The following is a 14,188-nucleotide window of genomic DNA, read 5'->3' as shown; positions in this document are numbered from 1 at the left end:
AAATCTATCTATCAGCCATTAAATTTACTAGATTGTAGTTCTATTGAGATGACATTGTATGTAAGTTCATCAACTTTTTGTCTTTCTACTTTTTCCAAACTGGAAATAATTTCAGTTTATTAACAGATCAATTAAAATGTCAGCACAAAACTCAAAAGAAAAATAATCTAAAGAGACATGTAATCTGACTTACCGAGATGAGCTGAAGTCCTGAGATGTTATGTTGCCCCTGTAAAATTTAGTTCTCGTCTCCAAATACAGATCATCTTTACATTGATATAATTTAATGTGTGTCTTCCTCCAGAGACTCAAGACTCTACAAGGGCAGGGTTCACCTCTGTCTTGATCCCATTACTCCCAGGGCCTTGGAGAGGCATCTTTCAAGTACATTTGACAAATCTACTTTAAAGAATACAAACCTAAACAAAAGGAGACACAAGACTTTACAGATATTCTAGGACAAAATACTTCCAATACTTTATAAAGGTTACATAAACAAATAAACAAAAGTCCACACAGTTAAACACAGGATGAAAGATTATTTGCCCAAATGACTGATTGGTGTGACAAAATTAAAGCATATGTCCTCTGAGCATAATGCTCAAAGCCTCTGGCCTCCTAAAACTAAACTCTGAGTCACAAAGGCAAAACCCTTAACAGAACTTTGAAGGGATTCTACTATTACTACTATATTTTAAGGGCATGCTGTTACTGAAAATGATTACTGCTAGATTGCCTCAAAACCTATCATAAGCCAAAAAAAAAAAAAGTTTAAGTTTAACAAACTTCCTTAACACACACTGATACAGACACACATACTCATACACTCACACATCAGTTTTTGCTCTTGACTATTAATGAGAAGAAGCCAAATCTTAACAATCACTAATGAAAATGTAAGGCTTTGGGCTCTGTCAATATTTGCACAACTGAATTAAGCTATTCATAAACTTGCATTCTAGCTTTAAGGCAATCTTAAGCAAGACAGAAACTGATATTTTCTCTAAATCATATCAAAATAAAAGTTTCCTGGAGCTAGAGAGATGGCTCAGCATTTAAGAGCACTGTCTGCTCTTGCAGAGGACCCAGGTTTGATTTCTAGCATCCTTATTTGACAGCTCAAAACTACCTTTAACTCCAGCTCTAGGGGATCCAATGCCTCTGGCTTCCTAGGGCACATGCATTCATGAATACTCCCACATACAGACACATACTTGAAAAACAGGAATAGATATTTCATGGCCACAAAAATGGCTGGTGAAAATCATATGCTTCTGTATATGTCAAAGCAGGATAGTTAAAAAATTATGAGTTTATTTGTTAGTTAACACAACCAATGACCACACAAAACAAGTGTTGAGAACTTCTGTAAACGCCCAGAAACTATTTTCAGTTTTGTGGCTCTGAGGTGCCCATTGTCCCTCGCTCCTCCTGCTACTAAAACAACAAAGGATATCTACAAAATTACTCCAACTTTTTTCTGAGCACTGAAACCAACTGTCTAATTTTCATTTGTTACAAGCATAGTCTTTTAGGTTCCCCCTGCCCCAATATTCAGAAATGTAAAAGTCCACTAGTCAGGCATGATGGCATAGGCCTTTAATCCCAGTACCTGGGAAGCAAAGGCAGACTCTGAGTTTCAGGCCAGCCTGGCCTATACAAAGAGTTCTAGGTCAGCATAGTGAGAAGCTGTCTGAAGAGGGGGGGAAAAGCAAATCCAATCAAACAAGAAACCCCACAGTCTTAGATTGCAGGCCTCATAAAACCAGGCCTAAGGTGGCCTAATGAATTATAGTCTGTTATCCTAATTCAATAGTTTGAACATCTGATTTTTGCTACTTAATATAGCAGTTCTCAACTTGCGGGTAGCAACCCTTTTGGGGTTCGCATATCAGATATCCTGCATATCAGATGTTTACAATGTTTATAACATAACATTGAAATAATTTTATGGTTGGGGGTCACCACAGCATGAGGAACCATATTAAAGGGTTACAGCATTAGGAAGGTTGAGAACCACTGACTTAGTGGCTAAGTACCCTTATCTTTAAGGCCATCCTTGCCCCACCCCTACATGAGGAAGCCCACCACCACCACTAGGCTGGAACTAAGCTCTAATGTGCAGGCAGGAGTAAGCTATACTACTAACATAACAAGTGCAGCAAACATAAATAAATAAATGATATGAATTTAATCTGAGATTAAATGTACCAAGCAGTATTCTCAGCATGTGGTAGTTTAATTTGTATCACAGCCATGGGATGGGTATTTCTATGATCCCTATTTTACATATAAAGAAACTGGCACAAATGGCTTATGTGAACTATCTAAGCTCACACAATGAGTAAATATGTTCTTGAGGCTCATAGACAGGCACCATGTTTTGTCCTTTACCTTCATCATCTGTTCTTTTCTTACAAAATTTTCATTTCCTGTGACAATTCTCAGAGATTACAATGCACATGTAGAAAACAATGTGATACACATAACAATGACTAATAAACAGCTAAGCTTGACTGAGACTTTCTGGACAGTAACACAACTGAAGGGCTCAGATGGAGGGGATTTCAGTATTCTCATGGAAAGACTGGGCAACAAGTTCCTATTCCTTCCTGTGTGCTATTCACTAGAATAAATGTTGATGACACTATCCCAGAAAAAGGGTGGCAAAAGTCAAGTCACTACTGCTATCTCTAAATGACTTAACTTTCTTACTTAAATATCCTTCCAGCTTTGCTGTGGGGAGGGCATTTACACACCTATACTGTTTATCCCTTACTGGTATGCTAGCAGTACTGTTCAACAGCCCCAGTATAGTGAACTTAACCTGCACTCATCTGTACGATGTTCTTGTTTCTACCACTTTGTTGGCTCTGAAGGTGAGTATTCCAAATGCAACAATGTGCAGAATAACAGATTCTTTAGTGGGCATTTGAAAAAAGTTGGGGTTATTAAAATTATTTAACTAAATACTTAAAATTTATTTCAGCATAGTATTAAATTGCTAAAGTAGCTTTTAGAAGTTATAATGTAAGACCATAACTTCAAATAACTTCGTAATAAAAACACTGAAGAACTTGACATTTGAGGACTTTGGCTGGCCAAGGAAATAAGAAATGGCTAAAAGTGAATTTCTTCCAAAGAGCTGTCACTGAAAGGCAGCTATGTGCCAGACAATTACTTCAGAGTCTGCTTTCATTACTTACAGAAACATGAGGAAATTTACATGATAGATGATCTCCATAGCATTGGGCCAAGGACATAAGACACTGGGGTTCTTACCAGGACAAGGCTTAGAGCAAAATTAATCTGGCCAATGTTATAAAATATATTTGCCAAATTCTCTTAAATTTGTACTTTTCCAAAAACATTTGCTATCAGTAAACTGCACAATTCTATAACGTGTGACTAGCCTAGTAAGAAAATGATACTTCTCAGCAGAAAGCAAGCAGCCATGTTTCCCGAGGTGGCTCAAAACAATGTGTATTCCAAGAGAAACTTTCTGGCTTAAAATTGTACTCCCACATTTTCCTTTTCAAAAGCCACATCTCAGAGCTGTGGCTTATACTCTCCCTCTCACCTTCTCTGCCTTGGCTCTCATCAAACTGTATGGGTACTATCTGCTAAAAGCCCTTTGGATGCCACATTTCCTCTCTCCGCTGCTGACCTCCTGGCACATGTTGCATCATCCCCTACCTAGAAAACCAGATACTCTTACCAGGCTTCTATGGGGTTTCACGGTCTGCTCCTGACTCATTTTCCCCCTACACTTCTTGCCTCAGTTCTGCACTCCAGTTACAGCAGCTTTCTCTGAATTTCCTGAGCATAACAGCTTCCTCTCAATGGAGTCTTTTACATACATTGCACTTGCTTGTGTAATGACAAAATGCCTAAGACAATCAACTTAATGGAGGATTTGCTTTACTCCTGGTTTCTAGGTTTCAGATGATGTTTGGCCCAGTCACTATGGGGCCTGTGGTTGGGAGTATATTTCATAACAGGAGGAACGGCAGAAAAGCCTGCTCCCCTTATGGTGGCTAGGAAGCAAGAGGAGAGACAGAGAAGAAGAGATAGGGCCCCAATATTCCCTTCAAGAGCATGTCCTCACAGTGATCTAACTTTTTCCCACTAGACTCCACCTCCAACACGTTCTCCTTTCTCTCAACATTGCTATAGACTGGCCAACACCTCAATACACGAGCCTTTAGGAAACATTGAAGATTCAAAGCATAAAAAGGTATCAAGGCAAAACCATCTCCTCAGAGCTGTCCAGTGCTAGACTGACTCAGATACCCTTTTAATCCATTCAGCAAATCCTGTATCTTTCCCGCATATTACTGTGATTTTATTTAAATAATGCCTAGTGCCACTAACAGAGAAGCTTTAGGAGAGTGGGATCATATTTCTTTGTGCTCAGTATCTAGCATCTAGAATCACAACAAAACCCAAGAGGAGCTCAATCAGTAATTGGTTGCAATAAAAAATAGCATATCACAAAGCCTCCTTTTAAAGTGTTCTATCTACAGCTAGAATAGTTATATTCCATACAGTTATAGGCTAGATTATAGGGTACCAATCTACATATCACAAATCTTCCTTTAAAGTGTTAGTGACTTAACAGCACATCTGAAAGCCCTAGAACAAGAAGAAGCAAAATCACCCAGGAGGAATAGATGCCAGGAAATAATCAAATTGAGAGCTGAAATCAATAAAATAGAAACAAAGAGAACAATACAAAGAATCAATGAAACAAAGAGTTGGTTCTTTGAGAAAATCAACAAGATAGACAAGCCCTTATCCAAACTAACCAAAAGGCAGAGGGAGAGCACCTGAATTAGCAAAATCAGAAATGAAAAGGGAGACATAACAACTAATACTGAGGAAATCCAGAGAGTCATTAGGTCATATTTCAAAAACCTGTACTCCACAAAACTGGAAAATCTAAAAAAAATGGATAATTTTCTGGATAGGTACCACATACCTAAGTTAAATCAAGACCAGATAAACCATTTAAACAGACCAATAACCCCTAAGGGAATAGAAACAGTCATTAAAAGTCTCCCAAACAAAAAAAGCCCAGGACCAGATGGTTTCAGTGCAGAATTCTACCAGATCTTCAAAGAAGAAATAATACCAATACTCTTTAAATTGTTCCACACAATAGAAACAGACGGAACATTACCAAACTCCTTCTATGAGGCTACAATTACCCTGGTTCCCAAGCCAAACAAAGATGTATCAAAGAAAGAGAACTACAGACCAATCTCCCTCATGAACATTGATGCAAAAATATTCAATAAAATATTGGCAAACAGACTCCAAGAACACATCAAAACAATTATCCACCATGATCAAGTAGGCTTCATCCCAGGGACTCAAGGGTGGTTCAACATACGAAAGTATGTCAATGTAATACACCATATAAGCAAACTGAAAGAAAAAAAACCACATGATCATCTCACTAGATGCTGAAAAGGCCTTTGACAAAACCCAACACCCCTTCATGATAAAGGTCTTGGAGAGATCAGGAATACAGGGAACATACCTAAACATAATAATACAGCAAGCCAACAGCCAACATCAAAGTAAATGGAGAGAAACTCAAAGCGATTCCACTAAAATCAGGAATAAGACAAGGCTGTGCACTCTCCCCATACTTATTCAATATAGTACCTGAAGTTGTAGCCAGAGCAGTAAGACAACATAAGGAGATCAAGGGGATACAAATTGGAAAGGAAGAAGTCAAGCTTTCACTATTTGCAGATGACATGATAGTATACATAAGTGACCCCAAAAATTTGACCAAGTAACTCATACAGCTTATAAACACCTTCAGCAATGTAGCAGGATACAAGATCAACTCAAAAAAAAATCAGTAGCCCTCCTATACACAATCAGAATGGACACATGGCCACTGGCTAGGTCATATAACATTTCATCCTCAACCTTCTTAACAACTGCCAGGCTTTCTAATGACACTTCCCATATAATCCTCACTAGCAGTATATGAAGTTTCCAGGTGCTACATATTCCCACAAATGCCTGCTTCTATCTACTTCTTTATCACATGGCATCTTGCTGTGGCTATTTTTAAATGACTAGTGACACTGTCTTTTTTTTTTTTTTTTTTTTTTGGTTTTTTGAGACAGAGTTTCTCTGTGTAGCTTTGTACCTTTCCTGGAACTCACTCTGTAGCCAGGCTGGCCCTGAACTCACAGAGATCCACCTGCCTCTGCCTCCCAAGTGCTGGGGTTAAAGGCATGTGCCACCACTGCCCGGCTGACACTGTCTTTTCAAGTGCTCACTGGCAACTTGTGAATCTAAAAAAATTAAAATGTATATGTATGTGTACATATTTAACTAGGGTTTTTTAATGTTGAGTTGTAAGTTTTTCAACTCTTCTGGATATAAGCCTCTTACCAGGTATGATTTGCAAATATTCTCTTTCATACCCTGGCTTATCATTTCAGCCCTGAAAGTTCTTAATTTTGGTGAAAGCCAATTACCCATGTTAGTTTGTTATTTGTGCTTTGGGTGTCAATCTGATAAACTGTTTTGCATAACTCAAAGTCATAAAGATATTAACCCCTGCTTTCCTCTGAGTTTTTCATATTTTTTACCTCTTATCTTTAGGTAACTTCTATACATAATATAGGGATCCTCCTTTTTTGTTGTTATTCTAGGACCACTAATTGAAAAGATACCCTATCCCCTGTTGATTTCTCTGGATATCTTCATTGAAAAACAGTGTAGCAGAAATGTCAGGGTGCATTTGGACTCTTCCTTCTATTCTATGCATCTGTCTATCCTTATTGCAGTACCATGATGATTTCTTTATTACAGTTTGTACTTTAATTCCTGACATTAAGAAGGATAAACCAATATCCCCCCCCACACACACAGCCAATTTTGGTGACTCTACCTCCCTTGAATTTCCATTCAAATTTTAATGATCAGATTGTCAATGCACAAAGTATGAGGAGGTCCTGACTGCACAGAGTTTGCATTGAATCTGTAGTTGAGTATGTCATGCTGACAGCATTAAGTTTCTCCCTTAAGAATCTGGACTGTCTTTCCTTATTTAAGTCTTTAACTCTCAAATTGTTTCAGCATTTGGTGTTATAAGTCTTAAACTTCTGTTAAATTTATTTTTGTTTTTGATGCTACTGTAAATGTTGCTTTACTTAATGTTATTTTCAAATTATTCAAGGCTAGTGCATAAAAATGCAAGTGGTATTTATATAATTCTGTATCTTTCAGCCTTGATAAACTTGTTTTTTAGTAGAATCATTTTTTTTAACATGTTTCTTAAGAGATTTTACAAACAAAATCTTGTGATAAACAAATTGAGACTTCTTTCTTTGTCTACCTGTCCTGGTTAGAACCTTCAGAACAACACTGAATGGAGGCAGACACAGAACAAAAACTTACCTTTTCCTAACTTTGATGGGGAAGCGTTTTAGTGTTCTACCACCAAGTATGTAAGCTGACAGTTTTTCAGAGATGCCCTTTATCAGGGTAAGAAGTTCTCTTCTACTCTTTGTCTGCTCATTCTTATCATAAGGGGGACTTAGATGTCACTAAATGTATTCTCTTGTATCTATTAAGATGACACATGGCTTGTGAAAACATGTATATTAATATACTATGTTCCTTGCATTTTTTTAATGTTGAGTCAACCTTGCATTCCTGAGATTAACCCACCTGGTATTGATTTACAATTCTTTTAGGTATTTCATTTAGTATACTAGCATTTTGTTGACTGTTTTTTGCATCTATATTTATTTATTTATTTATTTATTTTTTATTTTTATTTTTTTATTTTTTTTATTTTTTTTTATTTTTTGCTTTTTTGAGACAGGGTTTCTCTGTGTAGTTTTGCGACTTTCCTGGAACTCGCTTTGTAGACCAGGCTGGCCTTGAACTCACAAAGATCCGCCTGCCTCTGCCTCCCAAGTGCTGGGATTAAAGGCGTGCACCACCACTGCCGGCTTGCATCTATATTTATAAGGGTACTTGTCTAGTTTTCTTGTGTGGTTTTATTGTTAAAGTGATACTGGGTCTTATAGAATAATCTGGGAAATATGTCCTTCCTTTCCACACATTTGAGAAATCACAGACTACTGTCAATTCTTCAAATTTTTGAAAGAACTCATCAGTGCAGCCATCTGAGCCTGAAAGAAGAAAAGGAGGGGAGGGGAGGGGAGGGGAGGGGAGGGGAGGGGAGGGGAGGGGAGGGAAATCAGAGAGAAGAGGAGAGGAGAGGAGGGGAGGGGAGAAGAGAAGAATCAGAGAGGAGAGGAGAGGAGAGGAGAGGAGAGGAGAAGGGGGAGGAGAAAGGAAGGGAGGGGAAATATTGTGTGGGGAGAAGCAACTGTTTTTCATGTTAAAGGGCCAAATTTTCTATTTTTGAGTCAGTTTTGGTATATTTTTGTCTTTCAGAAATTTTATTTTATCTAAGTAATGAGCAGAATATATTTGTTCTCAGAATTCCTTTATAAGACTACATTTCTGTAGCACAAGCAGTGATATCCTGTTTTCAATGTTGACTTTAGTATTTGGACTTTTCACTTTCATCTCTGTTGGTTGGGCTAAAGGGTCATCAATTTTTGTCAATTGATTTTTAAGAAACCAACTTTTCCAATCACTGATTTTGCCCAGTAGTTTTCAAAATCTACTTGTGTTTTTGTTGCTATTATTATTTGAGATAAGGTCTTATGTAGCCTTATAATTATTATTGTCACTATTGCTATATTATTATTATTATTATTATTATTATTATTATTAAAGACCAAGTTTCATTATGTAGCTTTGGCTGGCCTGGAATTTGCTATGTAGACCAGGCTGGCCATAAACAGAGATCGTCCTGCCTCTGCCTTTTGAGTGCTGGGGTTAAACGTGTGTATTACCGCACCCCACTTGTGGTTTACTAATTATTATTTTCTTCCTATTGCTTGTGTAGTGGTGTTCTTTTTCTAGGTTGTTAAGGTGGAAGTTAAGATTGAGAGCACTCTTTAAAAAATAGACATTTAGAGACCTTGAGGAGATGGCTTACATTCGGATTCCCAGAACTCACATAAAAGCCAGATGAAGTGGTATGTGCACCTGCAATCCTAGCGCTTTGGATGGTGAGATGGAAGGCAAGGACAGCAAAATCCCTAGAAGCTTGTGAGCCAGGGAATCTGGAATATGCAGAAGTGAACAGAAACACCCTACTTCAAAGAAGGAAGAAGAATCCACACCTGAGGCTGTCCTCTGATATCCACATACTCTCAGGAGCATGCATATATGCATGTGTGTGTACATGTATATACATACACATACACACATACAGCATTTGTAGCTATACATTTTGAGGTAGGATAGAAAGAAAAAAATGTGGACATAAGAGAAAGGAAAGGAGCCTTTTACTTGGGAGTTTGATTAGAGCCTCTCACCAACTAAGAAGCAAGAAAGCACAATTAGGATTTTCTGTCAAAGCTGACAACATATACATAACATTCCTTTCATATCTAGACACTTTATGTTAAAATAACAGTAAACAAGGCTTCAGTCCTAAATGTGCACTCACTTGGGTAGGTCCCTCTCCTTTCCCAAGACATTTTCTGGGTACCTTGTCTCTGCCTTATTATTGTGAACAAACGTCTATGAAAATTGCCTTTCTCTAACTGGATCCGGTAAGTTTAAGTGTACTGGGCTTTAGGTTAATTTACCTTACAATATTTTCTAATTTACCTTGTAATTTCTTTATTGATCCCCCAATTATTTGAGTGTTATTTAATTTCTACATACTTGTTCAATCCCCAAATCTGTTATTCCCACTAGTGGTATGCACAGTGGTCAGCGTACACTGTGATACTGCACTCTTCTTTATATTCACTGTATGACCTAACACTTTGACCTGGAGATGATCCACATATGCTTCAAGAGAATGTTCTTTTTAAGTATTCCATGGGTGAATGTTAGGTCTTGCTAGTTTAGTGTTGAGTCTGGAAATGGAACCCAACTTATTCTGCTGTATTTAGAATAAACACTTATGCTACCCCCAGTGGCAAGATATACACATAATAAAATCTAGTTTAGAGTTACTTTTTAATACACTCATTCTTAATAACTCTAAGGGGCACAAACTAGGAAATATATTTACTTGTCTTTATCTTTTATGTTTAATTTCATGTCCTATAATAGAAAAGTTTATCACTTTTAAACAAAGTACTAATTTTTCCAACAATATGTACATGAATGTAACTTAAAAGACTAACCATATTAACTATGGTTAACTTACAGATCAGAGAAATGTCCAAGTTTGTTTTTAGATTATCTTGCAGTCAACACATGCTCACCAGCTGCTGCTTACCAAAGCATGACTCTCTTGGTTGGCAACAGGGAGATCCTATCATTTTCCAAATCTAACATTTTTCTGAGTTAAACATACATACACACACATAAACACACACACACACACACACACACCTGAGGCTAGATAGAAGGCTCAGTGGTTAACAGTGCCTGTTGTTCTTCTAGAAGACCTGAGTTTATTTCTTAAAGAAGTATCCAGGTGAGATGGCTTAGAATCACTTGTAACTGCAGCTCTGAGGGGTATGTCACCCTCTGGTCTCCACGGGCACACACGCGCGCGCGCGCGCGCGCACACACACACACACACACACACACACACACACACACACACGGCATACATTCACACATATATACACGTAGACGTTAGTATTGAATTGCTTCTGTTTCTGTCATGTGTTCCTTGTTGAAAGTAATGAAAGCATTTTACTTTTAGATACCTCATGGTGAATTGTTGTTTCTAATGGAAGGAAATTAATAGTACTAACTGTATGTTCAAATCATAAGAAGTATGGCAAGGGACTTTTAGAAGCTGTTTTGGCTTATGCACACATGGCAGCCACTAGGAAGAACAGGCCCAAATCCAAAAAATGCTTTTACACTCACATGCTATATACCTTCTTCCAATTTTGATGAGCATATTGCAAAGTCTCCATACAAGTAGGGTATATGTAGAGATTCAATGAAATTTTTTAACTACCTTTATCACCAATATATAGATCTGGTAGGTAAATTTACTTTCAGTTTGTCTTGCAATAAATCTCATTAGTTTGTGAGGACTGGAGTGAACTGGGTTCCACCATGCAGCCCTAGGAAGAAAGTCCAAGTCTCTGTGCTCCAACCCTGTGTATGATGCTAGATGAAGAAAAACAGCATGTATTCCCACAATGATCATGTGAAGGAGTGAGGAAGGAAGACAGACTCAAAAACAACCAAAGAGTATATTTAAAGAGATCATGGATTGGGAGAACCAAGATTTGCTGAAAGAAAAATGGAGGCTATTGGGTTAATGGAGGAAAGCGAGTTGATTAGTACTTAGGAGACAAGGGTGCTACACTGTGACAAATGCTGAAGTCCTGTAGGCCTCCAGAGAACAGCCAAGGATAAGGCCCTTAAGCCCTAGCTGGGCAGACACAGTGGAAGGAAGCAACATGGTCAAGTCTCCCCAGACAGAGTAAAAATCTTGTTCCCACAGGGGGCTTGCATGGTGGGTAAAGACAACATCTTGCAAAAGAAGCATAAAGGAGCTTTATCTTAAGGAATAAAACCTCACTTCATGAACCGTAGGCTTAAACACAATCTTTCTTATTATGTTGGCAAGGAATACATCTCCAGAAATACATCATCCTTTGACCTACATTTTTATTCATAAAACTAGTGAAAACAAAAATATGTTTTAGTATTTTATGTAACAATTATGCTGTTTCTAAGTCAATTGTCTTTATCCTAAGCCAACTTCAAATTAACAGAATTAAAATTTAAGTTATTATAATAAGCATGTTTTCTTTCAAAAATCAAAAGTAAAATCTGATATATTCTAGGACAGAAAATATCTAAGAGAATCAATACAAAATGATTTTAGGATATCTGAGTATAATTTAATTTAATAAAAATTTTCATAATTAAAAAAGATATGAGCTGGCATGAGGGGAACACAATATCACCACACTGGCAGTCAGAAAAGTACTTGCCACCTGATCCAAGAACCTGAGTTCAATCCTTGGCACCCACATAAAAAGCGGGTGTGGTGACACAGGCTTTTATTTGCAGCACTTGAGGGATGTGGAGATGGCAGATCCTTGGGGCTTGCTGACCAGCCAGCCTCACTTAATTGGTGAGCCCCAGGTTTCCAGTGAAAGAGACTGTCTCAAAAATCAGAGTGAATTGGACACTGTGGACTGCACATACCTTTAACCCCAGCATTTGGGAGGCAGAGGCAAGTAGGTCTGTGAGTTAAAGGTCAACATGGTAAACAAAGAAAGTTCTAGGGCAGTCAGGACTACTATCTCTCCCATCACCCCCTCAGAGAGATAGAAAGAGGAAGAAAAGAGGGAAAAAGAAAATAGAAAAAAGAAATTTCATTTGAGATGACAAGATGGCTTAGTGGGTAAAGATACTTGCCGCCAAGCCTAATAACCAGAGCTCAGCTCTTGGGACCCACATGGTAGAAGGAGAGAATCAGTTATCAAAAGTTTTCTTTCATCTCCACATTTGTATGGTAGGCCACACATGCTTGTTCTTGCATGTGTTTGTTCATGCTTACACTTGCCCGTGCTCACATGGACCTACCTTAATTAATCAATCAATGTGGTAAAAACCTAGAAAACAAAACAAGATGGATGGCTCCTAAAGAGCGATGGGTGAGGCTGACTTCTACCTCCACTGGCACAGGCATCCAGAGAACCGCAGCACATTTATGCACACACACATAACTAGCCAGCTCTACTGCTCACCAGCCTGTAATCCCAGCACTAGAGAAGTGGGGGCAGGAAGATCTGCTGCAGGCTCCAGGCCAGTCTTCAATGCCCATCAAGACTGTCTTAAGAAAGCAACACATACACACACATGCACACTCACAGTATTTCAATTATGACAGGTACTCCCTGTTACCTTAATAAAAATTCTAATTGGCTAAGGGAAAGTAATTCTCCTGGCAGGCTATAAAGAAGAGGCCCATCGTTCAATTATGTTTTATTAAAAAAATCCTGACCAAATAACATGTGTCAGAAGTGCCTCACACTTTCCCACCACTTATCTAAGGAATAGGCACACATACAGAAGCTTGTTCAGCAATGTAGAGGTCTGAGCCTGTAAACGTTGTTGGAGGAGCTCTGCTGGTGGAAAAAAAGAATCCTCTAAAACAAGTACAATTCCACATACACATAAAGTGTCAGAAAATTAAAAGAATATTGAGGTATATGTGCGTGTGTATGTCTCTAAGTATACGTATGCATATACATGCATACGGGTGCGGAGTGACAGGCCACTGTGAGTTATTGAACATAGATAGTAGGAACTGAACATGAGACTTTTCAAGAGCAGCAAATGCTCTTACACACTAAGCCATGTCTCTAGGCCCCAGAAGATTCTTTTACTAAAATTAAGGTAAAATCAAACTAAAGCATTACAAGTGTCCATTTTAGAATATGATAACAGGGCCAGTGGGATGGCTCAGTGGATAAAGGCTTTTGCAACCCAAGCCTGACGACCTCAATTTAATCCCCAGAACTCAAGGTGGGATGAGAAAACTACTCCTGAAAGTTGTCTTCTGACCACATGCATGCCATGGTGCTTAGATTTTTCTACTGCTGTGATAATACAGTGCTGGTGGCCATGTCAGAGGAGCAGCAGGTGGCAAATGAAGTTCAGGAAATGGGCCCACTGGGAAGCAAAGCTCTGATGGGAGAATCTAGAATAGGCAAGGCCCCAAGCAAGGGCTTAGGCCCTAGATGTCTCTTGTTACTGCTGTGACTTCACAAGTTTGTCACACAGCCATTTTTCTCTGATGTCTGGCATGGTGTGAATGGGTGTTGGGGGGATCCCCACTGTCTTTAATGTAGTGATTATCTCATGAAAATATCACCTTCTACTGGGTATTTTTACTTGTAGATATTATGAAGATGATTTCCTCCTAAGCTGTACTGTTTAAAGCAATGCTTTTATACAATAATAGTGTTAGTTTAAATTTTAGGATTTTGATGATTGAGGGTCTTTAATAAATATAGTAAGGGATTATGATAAAGGTCATAATGGAAAAGCTATTAAGGTAAAATTAAGATACAGTGTTGCCCCCACCCACGATAAAGCAGGGGTTGCAGAGCATAGAAAATAA

The 14,188-nt window shown here is 38.3% G+C and overlaps 1 protein-coding gene across 49 annotated transcripts in view; it reads right to left on the bottom strand.

Annotated features, from left to right (window-relative positions):
- Window positions 1-14,188, bottom strand: part of Znf438 (zinc finger protein 438) — a 173,805-nt gene that overhangs the window by 90,272 nt on the left and 69,345 nt on the right. For 40 of the 49 annotated variants that reach the window (XR_013051430.1, XR_013051431.1, XM_076572460.1 and 37 more), the window contains one exon: window positions 194-419. The exons of the other annotated variants lie outside the window; for them this stretch is intronic. The gene's annotated coding sequence lies outside the window, so the exon portion shown is untranslated. The remainder of the gene's footprint in view (window positions 1-193; window positions 420-14,188) is intronic. 49 annotated transcript variants of the gene reach the window in all.

Source organism: Peromyscus maniculatus, chromosome 5 (genome assembly GCF_049852395.1).
Source record: "Peromyscus maniculatus bairdii isolate BWxNUB_F1_BW_parent chromosome 5, HU_Pman_BW_mat_3.1, whole genome shotgun sequence".
In the NCBI taxonomy this organism is placed as follows: Eukaryota; Metazoa; Chordata; class Mammalia; order Rodentia; family Cricetidae; genus Peromyscus; species Peromyscus maniculatus.
This window is presented reverse-complemented; position numbering and strand designations above follow the sequence as displayed.